The sequence below is a fragment of the Heterocephalus glaber genome, unplaced genomic scaffold, assembly GCF_053883595.1.
Source record: "Heterocephalus glaber isolate CG9 unplaced genomic scaffold, H.glaber_assembly_v1.0 deba00001606, whole genome shotgun sequence".
NCBI lineage: Eukaryota > Metazoa > Chordata > Mammalia > Rodentia > Bathyergidae > Heterocephalus > Heterocephalus glaber.
The window spans coordinates 34,215,738-34,232,048 of NW_028258377.1; the positions used below are offsets into that span (position 1 = coordinate 34,215,738).

A 16,311-nucleotide genomic window follows, 5' to 3' on the forward strand; every position below is an offset into this window, starting at 1 on the left:
TGATCACAGACAGACGTGCAGATGGGGACACACAGAGTTTTGCTCACTGTGGTCACAGGGTCCTATGGATTTGGGCCAAAACGTGCAGCCTGAGAACTTGGACACTAAAGTTAGAAGTTCATCCGTACGCCTGATGCCCTCGGCCCCACAGATGCCAACAGGACCCACCTGGGACCGGGGCCTGGCTCTCCCCTTCTCTGGACTGGTATTTGGTTCAACACATGGTATTTCATGCTTCAATACTGCCCAGAGAGAGCAGGAGAGGGACTCTGAGGTGTTGAGGCAGGAGGATTGCAAGTTTGGGTTTAGCTCAGGCAATTTGGTGAGACCCTGTCTCAAAATAAAAAAGATAAGGGCTGAGAAAGCTTCATGTGAAGGCCCTGGGTTCAATACTCAATGCAGAGAGAGAGAGAGAGAGAGAGAGAGAGAGAGAGAGAGAGAGAGAGAAAGGAAGAGAAGAAATCAGACCCGAAGAGACTGGATTATATGTCTTTTTTACCTTCAAGAATTCAGTAACATAATGAAGAAGAGAGCAGTCATGAGTTGGGAGGGCGGAGAGCTGCTGCCCTCGTGCTTGGCTCACCTGTACCCACTCTGTAGCAGCCCCAGGCCCAAGTTTCTCCGGCTGCCAGCAGTGTGGGCTCTCTGCTGTGGGGGGAGCCCATTCTCGGGAGAAAAGGACTTTTGGTACCGTGATTATTTCAACCAAAGAAACAGGAATTGGTTTTCACACTGGAGGTAAAACTGCCTGGACCGGACATAGAGAGGCGGGTTGTCTTTATATTCCACAGGCAGCTGGCAGGGGTGATTCTGATTTTATGCTATTTGCACTTTAAGTGGTGAGTTTATTATAGTCTAACTCTCCCGTGAGATGAGACTTGATTGCATTATTAATGTCATTATATCCACTTTGGAGATGCCAAAACTGAGGCGTGGAGAAGAAAATCGATAGGGAAGCACTTTGCAAACTGCCCACTCCGCAGGAACATCATCATCACCACTGCTGTCTCCGCCACACACACCTCCCGCAGCCATGCCAAGAGGGCAGTTCACAAGGGGTCCAGAAAGTGTCAGCCGGCCTGACGTGCGAACAGGCACAGAAAACAGAGCGCCTTCGTCCAGGGTTGAACACAACCGAGGGCTGCTGTGCTACTCTGCGGCAGAGTAGGGGGGTGGGGAGGAAAGCAAGCAAAACCAGAGAGCTCGACATCAGGCAAGTTCTACCCTCTCAGGGATGGAAAAGTGACTGCAAACATATCCTGTTATCCTCCTACTCGGGAACTGGGAACTGAGCCAAGTGGTAGAGTATTGCCTTATTAATAGTAATAATCATAATCTGCTTGTTAGCGTTCCTTTACTATGACAAAATACCAGAGATAATCAAGTTATAAGGAGGAAGAGTTTATTTTGGCTCATAGTTTCAGAAGTTTCTGTCCTTGGGCACTGGGGCCTGTTGCTTTGTTCCTACAGTAGCATGGCACATAATGGAGGGAATGTATGGCAGAGAAAACCTGTTCTCTTCATGGCCTACGGGAGGAGAAGCTGGCACCTCAACGTCCCCTTCAATGGCACACTCCAATAACCTCACTTCCTCCCACTAGGGCCCACCTCCTAGTGTTTCCACCACCTCCCATTAGTGCTGTACACTGGGGACCAAGCCTTCCCTATGTGGTCTCAGGGGGGACATTCCAGATCCAAACCACAGCACACCTATATCCTGAAGATGGCATAACAAAATAGGTAAGCACATTTATTTGGAATCAGGGGACTAGATTTGTGTCAGTTCTAGTGCATATAAAAATCTGTGACCTTAGATAACTTACACGATTTTCTCAAGCCTTGGTTCCTCAAAGGTAAGATGAGAAAAGTTAATAGTACCTAGCATAAAGGTCACTGTAAAGATTAAAAAGATATAACAAATATAGTAAGTCTCTGACCTACGAACATTCAAGTTGCAAACTTTCACAGGTGTACTGCATAAGATTCACAGGTGTATTGTATAAGGCTCATTTTGTCAGATTACGAATGAATCTGACTTATGAACATCCTCCCAGAATGGAAATCATTTGTAAGTTGGGGACTTACTGTATAATTTTTAGCAGTGTTTGGTATTTAAGAAGCACTAAAATTTATAGCTATCATTATCAGTTGTTAGTCGGATGGTACCTATGGATTAGGTCTAAAATGTCCTCCAAAAGTCTCTGTTCAGAGTTGGGGCTTTTGAAGGTAAGTGGATCACGGGGTTGCTATACTCATCAGTGGATTGATCCATTGATGGGTTTATAGTTGAATATGCTGTTAATAGGTAGGGCCTGGTTGGAGCATTTGGGTCACTGGGGTTGTGACCTGGAAAGGTGTATTCTTGTCCCTGCCTCCTTTCTCTTTGTCCATCTCTGTCTCTCTGCTTTCTGGTTGCCACGGGTTGAGCAGCTTTCTTTCACTAGGCCCTTCTGGCATGCTATTTCTGTCTTACAGGCAGCTGACCAAGGACTGAACCCTCTCAAACTGTGAGCCAAAATAAATCTCTCCTCCTTAACTTGCAAGTGTCAGGTATTTGTCCCAATGACAGAAAGGTGACCAATATAGTACATTACAATTTACAAAGCATTTTTATGTAGACTTTCCATTTCTTCATCATAATCACACTAGGATGAAGGCAGATATCACCAAACTATTGTAATACTGTCAGATTCTTAAGAATCTGTCTCAAAAGTGGCCCAAGTGGCCTTCAGCAGTCAGTCAGTGTCCTATTTCTGTTACAAATTAGAAGTATGAATTCTCAAGGACACGTGTTAGATGCTCATTCATGGCTTCATTTCTACAACCTCAGGCTGCTGGTTGCTCACTGCCTGCAAAGGTCTCCCAAGAAGGGTGGTAGAGGGGTAAGGAGGCAAGATGTAACTCCTCTGGTATTATACTCTCCTTGCCCATAAATGCTAGGGCCTTCTCTCGCACCGTGCCTCAGAAGGTCTCAGAATCGGACCACCAAGTAGAAGTCAAGCTGCCATCTCCTTGGATGGTCCACTGGGTCCAAAGCATATTAGCTCCTTGGGTTCCCTCCTGGCCCATGAGGCCAGTATGAATGATGAGGATCCTGGCCTCCTCCATGTGCCATCTGGGAGCCTCTGAACTCTTCTGCTCCTCTCAGGTTTTCCTGGCTGGGGGCCACACGGGGCCGCACCACCCACTCCCTCACTTCCTCCACTCACCCTCACTCTGGCATTCGTGTCCTTACACAGCTTTTCCTGCTCCCTCTTTGTGAAAGCACGTTTGCTGTACACAGTGTTGACATTTCTTGTGTGGTGTTGTAAATAATACAACTTAATTCCTTTTTTCAGCCCTTCTCCCTTCCTTCCCAAGCCCTCCATGCATCTCTTTTTTTTTTTTTGGTACCGCGGATCGAACTCCGGTCCTTGTGCTTTCGAGGCAGGCACCGGAACCACTGAGCTAAATCCCCGGCCCGTAAGTCCTCCACGCATCTCTTGATTCCCTTCCCTTTGGAAAAAGACCTATCTTCCTACTTGCTATTATCTATCTGTTATTTTGCTATTTACTTATACTTTGAGTTTCTCATAGGAGACAAGCCATGTGACATTTAAGCATGAGTGTCTGACTTGTGTCACTTAACACAGTGACCTTTTAGAGACACCGCTACGTGCCCTGGTAGGACACAGGAAGTTCACACAACACAGCACACAGGACAGTGCTCCCAGAACAGTCCACACTGCTGCAGATGGAGACCTTCTTTAGGAATGAATCCAAACCAACACACTAGATCACAGCTTGGGATGGGCGCCCTTGTGGTATCATTGCTGCTCCTATGTAATTTCACAATGATTTGGTGATTGTTTGATTTTTGTCTTTCTCTCAACAAACTGTGAGCCCCATGAGGGTAAGATGCCAACTTTTTGCTGAACAAATGAATGAGCAGAGATACTTTCTGTCTTAACTTTTCTAGATGAAGGGAAGGTCATGAGGGATTAGACACACCTAATAGAGCCACAAGGACTTAACAGCATAAAGGATTCTGAGGATTAACTTTATCCTATGATTAAATGGCTTCAGATCAATTTAATGGGCTGCAAAACTCTAGAGAGCTGGCTCACCTGATCCTAGAATGATTTCAAACAGATGCAACAGGCTTTGAACTTTTGCACCTTCCTCTTTCTTTCATTTTCAACTGTTTTCTGTCTCAGTTTGTGGCAGAAATTGCTGTAAGTCCCTCAGGAGCTGCTCTCCTTTTCTTCCACAGTAACAGGAATTTTAGCTGGGAATTATTTCGCGGCCATCCCTGCAGCTCCATGTGGCCCTGCTATGCTCTGTCCCATGAGATGAGTGGAGGTGTTGTGTGGCAGGGTCTGTGAAGAGCTATCTAGTGTGCACCCTGGCTGCTTATTCTCCTCCATTCCACTACTGTCCTGCTCAAAATGCAAATCCAGGTGTGGAACTCTGGCCTCTGACTCTGCATTTGTAAAGAGTGGGAGCATCTGGCCTCTGAGTGACAGGACCGCGGACAGCAATATTTCCAGCCGGACATGAAGTTTGTCGGCCTTTGCCTTGGTTGAGCTGAGTAGAAAAAAAACAACCAGGAATATTCTTTTTGGTATCTGGAAATGAATACGCCAGAAACGCAAGCACAGCTTCCTCAGTAAAGACCTTGGTTTTGGAAACATCTTACCCCTTGGCAGCTCCCCAAGGTTCGGACTTGGCAGCATCAAGGACACAGTGTAAGCAGGCATTTTGGAGACCAAAAATGGGTAGAAAAGATGCTTCCACTACAAAACTTCCTGTTGATCAGTACAGAAAGCAAATTGGTAAACAGGATTATAAAAAAACCAAACCTATTTTATGAGCAACCAAATTAAAAGCAGAAGCTAAGAGAACAGCAATAGGCATAAAGAAAACTGCTTATCTACTTAAAAAGGATAAATGCAACTGAGAATGATAATAACAGATAATTCACTGTGCTTGTTCTATAAAGTTTATCAAAATAAAAAAAAAAGAGTGGGATCATCTGCACACCCCTTTGTCTCTCTAGGTCTCCATTCTTTGTAAAATAGTGATCAAAATAACGTCCATATAAAAATGCTAAGGAATCTACAAAAAAGTTATTAGAACTAGTGAACTGAGTGATAAACAGTAGTGATAAAACATCAAAAGATAAAAAATATTTATAATAGTGTCAAAAGTATTAAATGCTTAAGGGATAAATCTAACAAAACTATATAAAACCTACGCATTGAAAATTCTGTTACAGAATGTGAAGCTCTACATAAATGCAGCTATATCATGTTAATGGGTCTGAAGGTGGGGTGATGTCAGTCCTCTAAAAAATTCCTCTAGAAAATGACATGCAAGTGACCTGGAAAAATAGAGGAACAAGCTAGGTGTGGTGGCGCACACCTGTAATCCCAGTACTCTGGGAGGCTGAGGCAAGAGGACTGTAAGTTCAAGCTCAGCCTGCGCAACTCAAGGGCTTGGTGAGCTCCTTCCTCAAAATAAAATAAAATATTTAAAGGGCTTGGGATGTAGCTCAGTTTGAAGGTACTGGATTTAAGCCCAGTATTGCAACACAAAGTTGGGGGACTTACATGTCTTAATTTCAAGGATTGCTCCAGGCCAGTGATAAGGAACCTTTTAGTGCTTTCAATGATACAAACAGCCTGCTGCCGCACCAGTGCCATAGGTTCGCCACCACTGCTTAGGCCAACAGTGACCGAGAAAATGTGGTACTCAAGTAAGAATTGATAAGTGATCAGTGGAGCAGAGTAGAGCCCAGAAATTGGTCCATCAATGTTAAACAAAGGTGCTAAGGAAATTTAATAGGTAAAAAAGTATTTTTAACAAATGATGGTGGAATAATTATGTATCTATATGGCAAAAAAACCCCACTTCAGTCTTTATTTCACACTATGTACAAAATAACTTAGAATGGATCATGCATATAAACGTAAGAGGCAAAACTGTAACTTTATACAAGGAAATATGTACAAAATTGGAATTCCTTACAACCAAAAGGTTTTGGCTTCAAAGAGCCAGCCATGGACTGCAAGGATGTATTTGTGAAGCAAATATTTGATGAAGGACTTACATTCAGAATGCATGAAGAGCTCTTAAGAGTTAGCATTGGGGAAATGCAAATCAAAACCACCTTGAAAGATTCTATACCCACCAGAATAGCTATTCTTTAAAGAATGGAAAATAACAAGTGCTAGTGAGGATATGAGTGTAGACACTGCAACTCTTGTACATTGCTGGGGTGCGGGGAATGCAAAATGGTACAGCTGCTGTGGAAAATTTTGGGGTTTCTCAAAAGACTAAACACAGAGCCATATGATTCAGCAATTCCACACCTAGATATGTCTCTCTCTATATGTCTGTCTATCTATCTATCTATCTATCTATCTATCTATCTATCTATCTATCTATTTTTTTTTGGTACTGGGGATCGAACTCAGGACCTTGAGCTTGCAAGGCAGGTATGGTGCCACTGAACTAAATCCCCAGCCCTAGATATATATTTTTAAAAATTGAAAGCAGGGATTCAGATGTTTGTATACCAATATTCATATCAGTGTTATTCACAACAGCCAAAAGGAGAAACAATTCAAAGGAAAATATAAACAAGATGTATCACATACATACAATGGGCTACTATTCAGCCATAAAAGGAATAGCGTTTTGATATATATTACAAAATAGGTGAACTTTGACAATATTATGCATAGTGAAATAAGCAAAGAACAGGACATATAGTAAGATTCCTCGTATACGCAGTATCTGGTATAAGCAAAGTCGGAGACAGAAAGTAGAATGGAGGTTACCACAAAATAAGGAGAGTAGAAAGGGGAATTCTTGTTTAAAGGGAGTTTTTAATATTGGGAACTATTTTTTAGAAAGACAAAATGGGAGTTACAGATAATGGCAATGGCTGCACAGCGCCGTGAAAGTATTTAATGCCAGAAATTGTATACTTTACGAATAGCAAACATCATAACTATTACGATATATACTTTTTTCTTTTTTACAAGGACAAATTATACTTCCCTCCTTAAAAAGGTAATCCTTCCAGTTTTCAACCCTTCCATATTCTACCGTGTTTCTGGTGATTCACAATATATCTTAACATATTAAAGGCTCTCTGCAGGCCCACAAAGAAGAAAGCTGTCTAACTTGTTTCACCTAGCATTCACAAATTCACTTGGCTATTAGTACCCCACCCACCTGCTGCCACCCAATAGAACGATCAGCACCCTAGGGAACTCGTGGACCCTGCTCTGCTGTTACTAATTACAGGGTTTATGAGAAAGGATGCAACATGTTTTCTCCCCTCAACAATGTGCAATCTAGTTTTTGTTGCTGCTGTTGACTTTGAGCATGTAGCCAGGACAGAACTATCTGGCGATTTCCTAACCTGGAAGGCAGGAAATAAAATCCACGATAATAAAGCATTTTCTAAAGGAAACATCAGGGAGCTTCTGCAGCATCTGTCAACTCACCCAGTCATTCATCCATTACCTACTTATCTAGTACACGCTTATTGTGTAAGTGCTACTGGTTAGGCGCTTCAGGGAATGTCATAAAACACAATGGCTTCTATCTACGATAGAGGCCAGATTTGAGATCATTCCATTTTAAAATTGCTACTAGGGCCTGGCAGAAGTACCATGAATTCTTCTCCCAGAAAAATGGTCCTGGGAACCATGTGCAGAGGGGCATGGGGCTGGATGCTAAAGGATGAAATATTCTTTTATTGTCTTCAACTCACAAAGAGTGTACACCATTCTTTAAAGCTGGTGTTTTACAACTCTGGTAGAGGGATCACTTCACATTTTCTAAGTGGTTTCTCACATGGAATTTTCTCTAAAAACCTTGGCTTAGCTTGAGACACCATGTATTTGAAGTTCTTTTATTATAGAGAATTTAGGAAACTTTCTCAGAAAGAATGTGGCTGATTGGTTGGAAGTATCCCCCACCTTCCACCCCTCCCTGTATCCCTGGCTTCATGATGGCACTGTACAGCTTCTCCTATGGAGAGTGCAGTCTGGTTGCTCACCTTTGGAAGCAGGACTGGCTTCGTGACTTGATTCAGCCAAAAGAATGAGGCAGATGGACAGTGTGCCAGCTTCGAGCCTAATCTTCAGACACCTTTACTCTTCTGCCTTCTTCTTTTGTTTTTCTGCTTCCTCTATAAGAACAAGCCCAGCCTAGTATGCTAGAAAGATGTGAGAGGCAAGTGGATGAGACAGGTGGAAAAGGACTGAGGGCAGCCTGGACCTTGACAGACAGCTGAGTCCCAGACATAAAAGGGTCAGACGAGATAGCAGTCTCCAGCCACTCACAGCTGACCAGAGGTGTGTGAGTGAGCACAGCTGAGGCTGGGCGAGCCACCCACTGGCCTGACCTGCGACTGTGAGCAAGAAAACATGGTGGTTGTTTGAAGTCACCGAGCTTTGGAGTAGTTTTGTTTTTTTACAAAGCATGGTTTGTAAAGAAAGAAGCGATAAAATAACCTTAGAATTCAGTTCAATTCTGTGTTTACACCCAAAGGTGCCCAAGTAGAAACAGAACTCTCTGAATCCTGTCCCCCACCTCATCTTTTAAAGATCCACACCACACCTGTTTTCTGAGGCCCAGTTCAGAAACCACATCCTTAACGCACTTCCACTTAAAAATAACCTTCTCTCCCACTGCACCCTCTCTACTTTTCTCTCTTGGGCATTAGTATGTGAGGTCTTACATTATAGGTGTTTGCAGACATGTCCTTCCCTCCTCCTGGACTAGAAACCACTGTCTTTAAATGACCTGTGATGAAGAAGCACTGTGCAGTTTTCAACTCACTGAGAACGAAACCATCCATGATACGTAAAATTCAGAGAATGACTTCCGATGGCCTTCATCCTTTTACTATCCCCTCCCTCCGGATGTGGATGGAATTGGGAGTATGATGGGCTATCACTCCTGCAGTTATAGTATGTTATAGGGCGGGAGGAAACCGTCCAGGTCACCTTAACCTAATCACACACAGAAAGCCAAGCGCTCTCACCAACTGGCAGTATAACAGGAAGTAAAAAGAATTCAACGAGTAGAGAAGAATTTGATGTGGCATCACAGAATTCAGGTTCATTAAGGATGCGGCACTGTGGCTTTGTAGATCGAGGGGGCCATGTGTGAGTAGCCTTGAGGAGCGTGGAACAGCCCACGCTGAAAATCACTAAGGACCTCAATGGTACAACCGTAAGGATTGAGTTCTGCCAACAACTGGAAAAAGCCTAGAATTCGATTCTTCCCTAGAGAATCCAGACAAGGTCTTACAAGATTTTGACCTTATAAGACCCTAAGCAGAGAAGCCAGTTGGGTCCGCTTGAACTCATGACCATATAAAAGTCTGAGCCAATACACGTATATGGTTTTAAGCCTCAAAATTTATGCTAACTTGTTACACAGTAACAGAAGACGAATACTCCTCTCAGCAGTATGATAGATGACATTTTCCAAAGCTAGTGGCAATACAGTCTTCTGTTCATGTTCTTCTAGGACCTTTCCACGTGTCAATCAAGAGTGGGGATCTCTGTCCACTCATGAGTTCAGCAGCTGAGTGTGCTGTTAGGAGGTGGGGCCTGGCCAGAAGAGGTGGGTCACTGGGGATGTGACCTGGAAGGAGACATCTTTCTCCCTGGCTGCTCCCTTCTCGGTCTCCTAGCCATCATGATGTGAGCAGGTTTCCTCTGCCAGGCCCTTCCACTATGCTCTTTCTGCATATGAGCCAGCCAACCATGGACTGAAACTTCTGAAACTGTGAGCCAAAACAAACCCTTCCTCCTTTAAGTTGTGGGGTGTTGGGTATTTCGTCCCAGTAGTGAGAAAGTAACAAAGACTGTGAGGTATAAGACAATGCAGAGAGAAGGCAGATCAATACAGGACACGGCCATGTTGCTGGGGGGCAGGAAACTGCCACCCTAGCACCAGCCAACTGTTACCAAGTGAGAGCCAATAGAAGTGAATGCTCATTTTTAAAAGAGAAGCTCAACATTTCAGATTTCTAGGGACTATTTTCTTGATTTGTAACATATTATGTTGGATAAATAAACATGTCTGTAGGAGATTCCTGCGCTGGGTGAACACCTCTAAATTACAGTCCTGAGAGGTTACAGTCTTTACCAAGAGTACACCGGAAAAGGTAACAAGGCCACTATCAGAGTCGTCCAGGAATTTGATAATGGGGTTGATGACAATGACAACCAACATTTACTGAGCTCCTACTGTGGGCAAGGCCCAAAACCAAACATTCAGATGTACAATCAATCTCATTTAATCTTTTTAACAGTCTTAGGAAGACTTTACAGACTTGAGAAGCTAAATAACTCATTGCGATGATGGTGTAAGTAGGCAGCACCCTTGTGTTCATAAGCACATTTTTCCAAGGTGAATGGGTTTCTACCACCTCTTTCCATTTCACTGTCCCCTTAGCATTCTGCCTGTCAAAGCCCCAGGTTCAGATCCAAGTTGTAAAATCTGCCTCGTAAGTTTTCTCTATCATTTTAGCCCAGGAGAAGCAATCCAAGGTTGACCTGTTTCCTGTCCCCCAGATTCTGAGTAACACCGCCTGTGCCATCCGCTGGCTCCCCCCAGGACCGGAGGCAGTCTGCAGCTATTGCTCTGTAAGCAATTGCCAGGACCTCAGGCTCCAATGCCCTAGTTTGTTTGTTTGTTTATTTATTTATTTATTTATTTTTGATAACCAGAAGTCATAGAACTGAACAGGCAAAAAAGGGCCCAAAAGACATCATTTAAACCCATTATTTTCAAACTATGTTCAATGGATCCCTTGGAGATACTGCAACTGGGAGTTGGAGGGGGAGTCCCAGCACAAGGGCCTCTGATTTCTTCTTTGTTATACATTAATTAGGCTTTCAAGTAAGATTATGTGAAAAGTATTTCACTGCTTAAAAAAACAAGCTTGGAAACCATTGAGCTAATCCAACCCCTTCGTTGCATTTCTGAAAGGCAAACCCTATAATTTGATTTGCAATTATAAAAATAATAATGGCAAATGGTGAAAGACTCAATCAAACGTGTATACAATGGAAAATAAAACCTCTTCACTCCCAAATCCTAGTCTCATGACCTAGAGATATCCACTGTTAACATTCGTGTGTGTGTGTGTGTGTGTGTGTGTGTGTGTGTGTGTGTGTGTGTGTATTCCTTCCAGAATTTGCAATAAGAAAACTGAGATTCAGTGGCTGGCTTGTCTGAGACTATTTAGCCAGGCCTCATGCTATTTACTAGACGTTTTTGCTCCTAGCATTTCTCTTTTCCTTTATAACCTGAAAAAAATCTCAGAATGTTTCAGAGTGCATGCAGACTGTCTCGCCAGCCTACACACAGCATCAGAAACCACATACCGTGTATCTGCTGGCCTCACTACCTGAATGGGAATAGTCTGTGTCTTTTCCTGTGAGTCTGTCTCCCATGATCTTTGTTCTACATGGCAGAGAAAGAAAACCAGAATCAGGTTTTCGGCACTGACCCAGGTCCCAGCCAGGAGCAGGAGGCCATGAAGTGCACACCCCACTGCAGACTGGGCCGATTCAGGAGCCTCAGGCTTGGACCAGCATCCTACAATGAGGGGCAACACCTCCCACAGCTGGGGTGCCTCACTGGGTGCAGTACCAGCCTCTCCACCACTCTCCTGCCCTCGGGTCCCTGCCCATACTTCCCGAGTGTACTTCCTGCCTGCCATGCCTCAGTTATTCTCTTGGGTTCCCCATCTAGAGCCCCCATTCCCACTTCTAGACGCTTCAGATTTCCTCCAGGTGGAGCCCATTTCATGCCTAGCAGCAAAGAGCATGGAAGGAGACACAGCATCGGAGCTGCCTTCCCTCCTAGGGGGCCAACATTCTCTGGGCTCCCTATGTGCCAGCCCCATGCTAGATAATTCCCAGTCCTTAACTTAGCCACAAGCCATGAAGGTGGTGCTATTACTACTATCCCTATTTCATGGATGAGGAAACTGAACTGAAAGCTGGCATAGGAAAATAACGCTGGCCACCCTATGCCTTCGGGGAATTTCCTCAGCTTCCTAAACTAAAGGCTGCTGAGTTGCCTTTGACCACATGGCCTTGGACTTCATATCTGTGTCTTCCATCAGCCCCACTGGATCCCTAAAAGAGACAAAGCCTGCACGAGCAATCCCAGCAGAGCGCTACCGATTTCTCCTTCTCAGGGCTCGTGGAGGGTACTGTGAATCCCAGAGAAAGCTGGAGATCCGGGAAGAAATTAATCCCATGTCACTTGTCAACAGTGGTGCAGTCTCCCTGCCGTTGCCTAGGTTACCTGACTAGAGTCGAAGCCACCACGAATCAGGCCCCTGTTTACCTTGAGTACTCGCACTGGGCTGCTCCCTCTGGCCTCCCTCAGGCAGGCACAGCCTCCCTGGGCCCCTGGACTCAGTGAGGAATCTGGGGAGCACTTCTGGGTGGGAAGACCGAGTGCTGTGGGAGGCAGCTCTGGAGGGCAGCGTGGGGAGAAAGACCACCACAGAGTTCCACTTAGCAGGGCTCCTTCTCATGGCATTCCCTTGCCAAGGAATTTCAGCTACCGCTCAGAAGGCCAAAAAGGCTGCCAGGCGAAGCATAATTATAAGTTATATTATTTGGGCCATTCAGAAGGGAGGCATGAGACCTCAGAAAATAGCTGTGTCGTGTGAAGGGCCCTGTTTCATTTTTCACAGTTAAAAATTAAAGAGGAAGGAGCCGGGGGAGGGGGGCGCCTCTCCTCCTCATGCTGCCGTGTCTAAGAACACGCTCTGTGGGTTGACCTGAACTTGAGGCAGCGCTCTACCCGCAGCTGTGGCTTCCACTGTAGTGTGCACTTTCGCTTCCTGGAGGGGTCAGACGACTGGACAAGGGGCACTCGCTGGGCTACCGTCTGAAACTGGTAAGGGCTCAAAGGACACAGGATTTGTAGACATATTAACTTCAGCTCCCCTGCCAGATAGAAATGGACACAGAATATGACTGACAGACAGAGAGACAGACAGTTGGGCCCACACCTCTCAAATCCCCTGAATTTGAATTTGGAAAGCCTGAATGTAGGAGAGCTGTCTCAAGCAGACTATGACTCTCTTGTTAGACCCTTCCACCACCACCGTCCATTCCACACTGAGCCCCACCCTCGTTGTGGGATGAAAGTGTTTCTCCAGACCACCGTTTCCTCCCAGGTCACCTATCCATGTTATCTTTCTTTGAAGGAACAGCTGTTCCCAGAAGATTAACCCCAACTGGTGACTTGGTATGCTGGAGCTGTGATTTCACAAGGGACACTGACAGATCGTGCCCCTGTTTCTCAAGCTCTGCAGTCCCATCTCACCCAGTTGATGAGAGGATCAAAGGAGAACATGTTGATGAAAGCATCTGGCGACCATGGAGGGCCACACCCATATGCAAGAGGCCACCACTGTCCTCTGAACTGGGTCACAGTGGAGCCAACCCAGGATTGCAGCTGTCTATGGCTGCTGATTATCTATCAGGCCTGTGGGCCTGCCGGTCCAGGCCTCCTACAGCCTGGCCCCACCCTGGTCCCCATGCAGAATGGTGCTAAGTGTGAACTACAGGCTCCAGAAGGGCAGGGCAGCAGGTCTAGCTCCCCATAACATGTGACTTAGCAAACTCTACACTGGGCTCCCCAACAGCAATACAAGAGAGGCAGCAGTGTGTAAGAGGGACACAGACCGCACTGCTCCGACCTCAGGGCTCACGACAGAAGACAGATGAGTGGCCAAAGGCTGAAGGACATGAAATGGATGCTCAGTCGGGCAGTAGTGCTAGAAGCCCCAGCTGTAAGCCAGGTGCTGACTAGGTGCATGAAGTGCTATCACACAGGGATGAATCAAATACATCCTGAAAGTCCTGATGACCCGACCCCCAGGAAGCTTCGGCCAAGCCACCTGACTTTGGGGAATGCCTGGCCTCTGCCAAGGTTCTGATGGTAGGGTCGGCACCCTCATTTGCACTTCCTGTACAAGGTTTAGGGCCCAGACTCTCCTTCTTCCTTCAAGGAAGGAAAGGTGTCACCAAGGGCTGCCCAGTGGTGTTGTGGCTCTCAGCCCAGTCCCTCCTGCCCCCACTAAGCCAGGCCTGAGCTCCCGGCCCAGGGACACCCAGACTCTGCAGTGCTGAGGTCCTATCTGCTTCAGCCATGCTAGGCTTTCTCTGCCAAGCGTCTACATCCGCTCACTGTTGGAGCCCTGGCAGCAGCTTGGCCTGGACCACGGAAGCCTATCTGGCTCAGCCAGCCACCAAGTCTGCTGGCCCCAGCCATGGCCAGCTGGCCCTGCTCCAGTACTGACAGCTCACCTTTCTGGCTGGAGTCCAGGCTGCTTTTAGTGTCCTTCTGATAACACATGCACGAGCGGGCACATCACAATAGGCCCAGCGGTTCTAGAGGACTGCATTACAGACCTTGCTTTTAGAATACCAAATAGATCAGCAGGATTGTGTGTGTTTTAAAATTATATATTCATAATATCCAGTGAGAACAAATAATGTTAGGATGTAGCATAAATGTTTATGGAAAGGAACAATAATAACTAACATTTACTGAGCTTAATAATAATTTGAAACCCCTTTGAACTATTCTGATGGCTTCCATTGCTCTTAGGATGAAACCAAACTTTTTAACAGGCTCACAAGGTTCTGCACGGCCCAGCCTCTGCCGACCACTCCAGCCCATCGGTACCATGCTCGCTGTCGTCTGAGAGCTCTCGTCACTTTCTCAGGTCCCTCAAATCTACCTCATTTTCTCCTACCACAGGGCCTTTGCACAAGCGATTTCCTCCTCACACACTTGTCACATGGTTCCTACTCCACCAAAATTCACTTCACACTGCATCTCAGAGGCTATCTCCCCTGGGACGTCTTCCCTGTCCACTGACAATCACAGTACAGTCCTATCCTTCCGAACAAAACAGAAAAGTAGGCTTTTATTTGGAGGGATTATGTAACGAGTGCATCTGCTCCTGAACTATAAGCTCCAGCAGGGCATCATCTGTTTTGGTTCACCCTAACACGTGACTTCCCCAAACTCAGTGGGGCAGTAGACACATACACGTGCTCAGTAAATATTAGCTGAACACACCAAATGAATGCACAGATGGGTGCATACATGTGTTGTGCCTGGAATTCCTTCTCAGTGGATAGGCTTGTTTGCAAGTAAGGTTACAGATAGCGGCTAAGATTTCACAAGTGTTAAATCACTGGCCCAAGACCACAGTTGTACAGTGGTAAAGCCGAGATTTGAACCGAGGTCTTCTTGGCTCTCATGCTTGCAACTCCGCAAAACTTGATCCCAGCCAGCCAGCGGAAGACATCTCAAACATCTGCTTGTCCCCTCTGTTGTAGAGTCCACACTTCTGGAGGGGTGAGCATGGCGGAGGAGAGCTCTCTTCCCACACACTCTTGGCCCTGAGCCACAAAGGGACCAGGGCTCCCCAGATTCTGCACAGTATTTTCCAAAACACATTTCAGTAAGTTCCCTGGGGACCCCTCAAGAACCTCAGCTCCTTCTCACCTTCCCTCTCCCTTCTGGGGTGCTCCTGAGTATACACTGGAGTCCAATCTGAACTCTATATGAATGCGAAAGAAGTCTGTACTATCCAAACACTGGTAAGTCAGGCTCGATCTCTTACTGCACCTAACATTGACAGGAAGAATTCAAGTCCACAATTGCATACCAATTTGCCTCCTTGTATGGGCTTTTCTGAATTAATCTAATATTCTCTTAACACCTTCATGAAGTTAAGGGTCACCTAAACGTCCCCAAAGCTGACCCCTGCTACTGTCTCTTCCCCGCAGATGTTGCCATCTGGTGTTCCTTAGCCTGGGTGAGGGCCTCCTCTTCTGAGGAGGAAGGTGCTGGACACTGAATCTCCTTAGCCAACCTCGTAGGAGCCTGAGGCTGCTGTAGCACTGTGATGTTCCGGGGACCTCAAGGTCAACTGCTGTGCTGATGTCTGGACCAATGTCAGGGGTAAACACCTTTGGGGGAAGGTGCTGCTCCATCACGGAGTGCTTGGCTAAGTACTTTGGTGATGGAGTCTGCTAACTGCCTTACTGCATGTAGCATCTGACCTTTCTAATAACTGCTCAAGCTGCAAACCTGCTACTAAAGTCACCATGTTATCAGCAATTATTTGGCTCTATGCAAAAATGTTAATTTCATGCTTTGTAAACACATGTCTTGTAAAAGACCAACCTGCCTATAAAAAGTGTTTTTGACATCCCCAAGATAATCTTCAGGGGAAAGGGGGAA

General features: G+C 45.7%; 1 protein-coding gene and 1 pseudogene across 6 annotated transcripts in view; one reads left to right on the forward strand and one right to left on the reverse strand.

Moving 5' to 3' along the window:
* Galnt10 (polypeptide N-acetylgalactosaminyltransferase 10) overlaps positions 1 to 16,311 on the reverse strand; it is a 325,204-nt gene that overhangs the window by 124,569 nt on the left and 184,324 nt on the right. The window lies entirely within an intron of this gene.
* Positions 4,511 to 4,939, forward strand: LOC147822999 (triple QxxK/R motif-containing protein pseudogene; annotated as a pseudogene).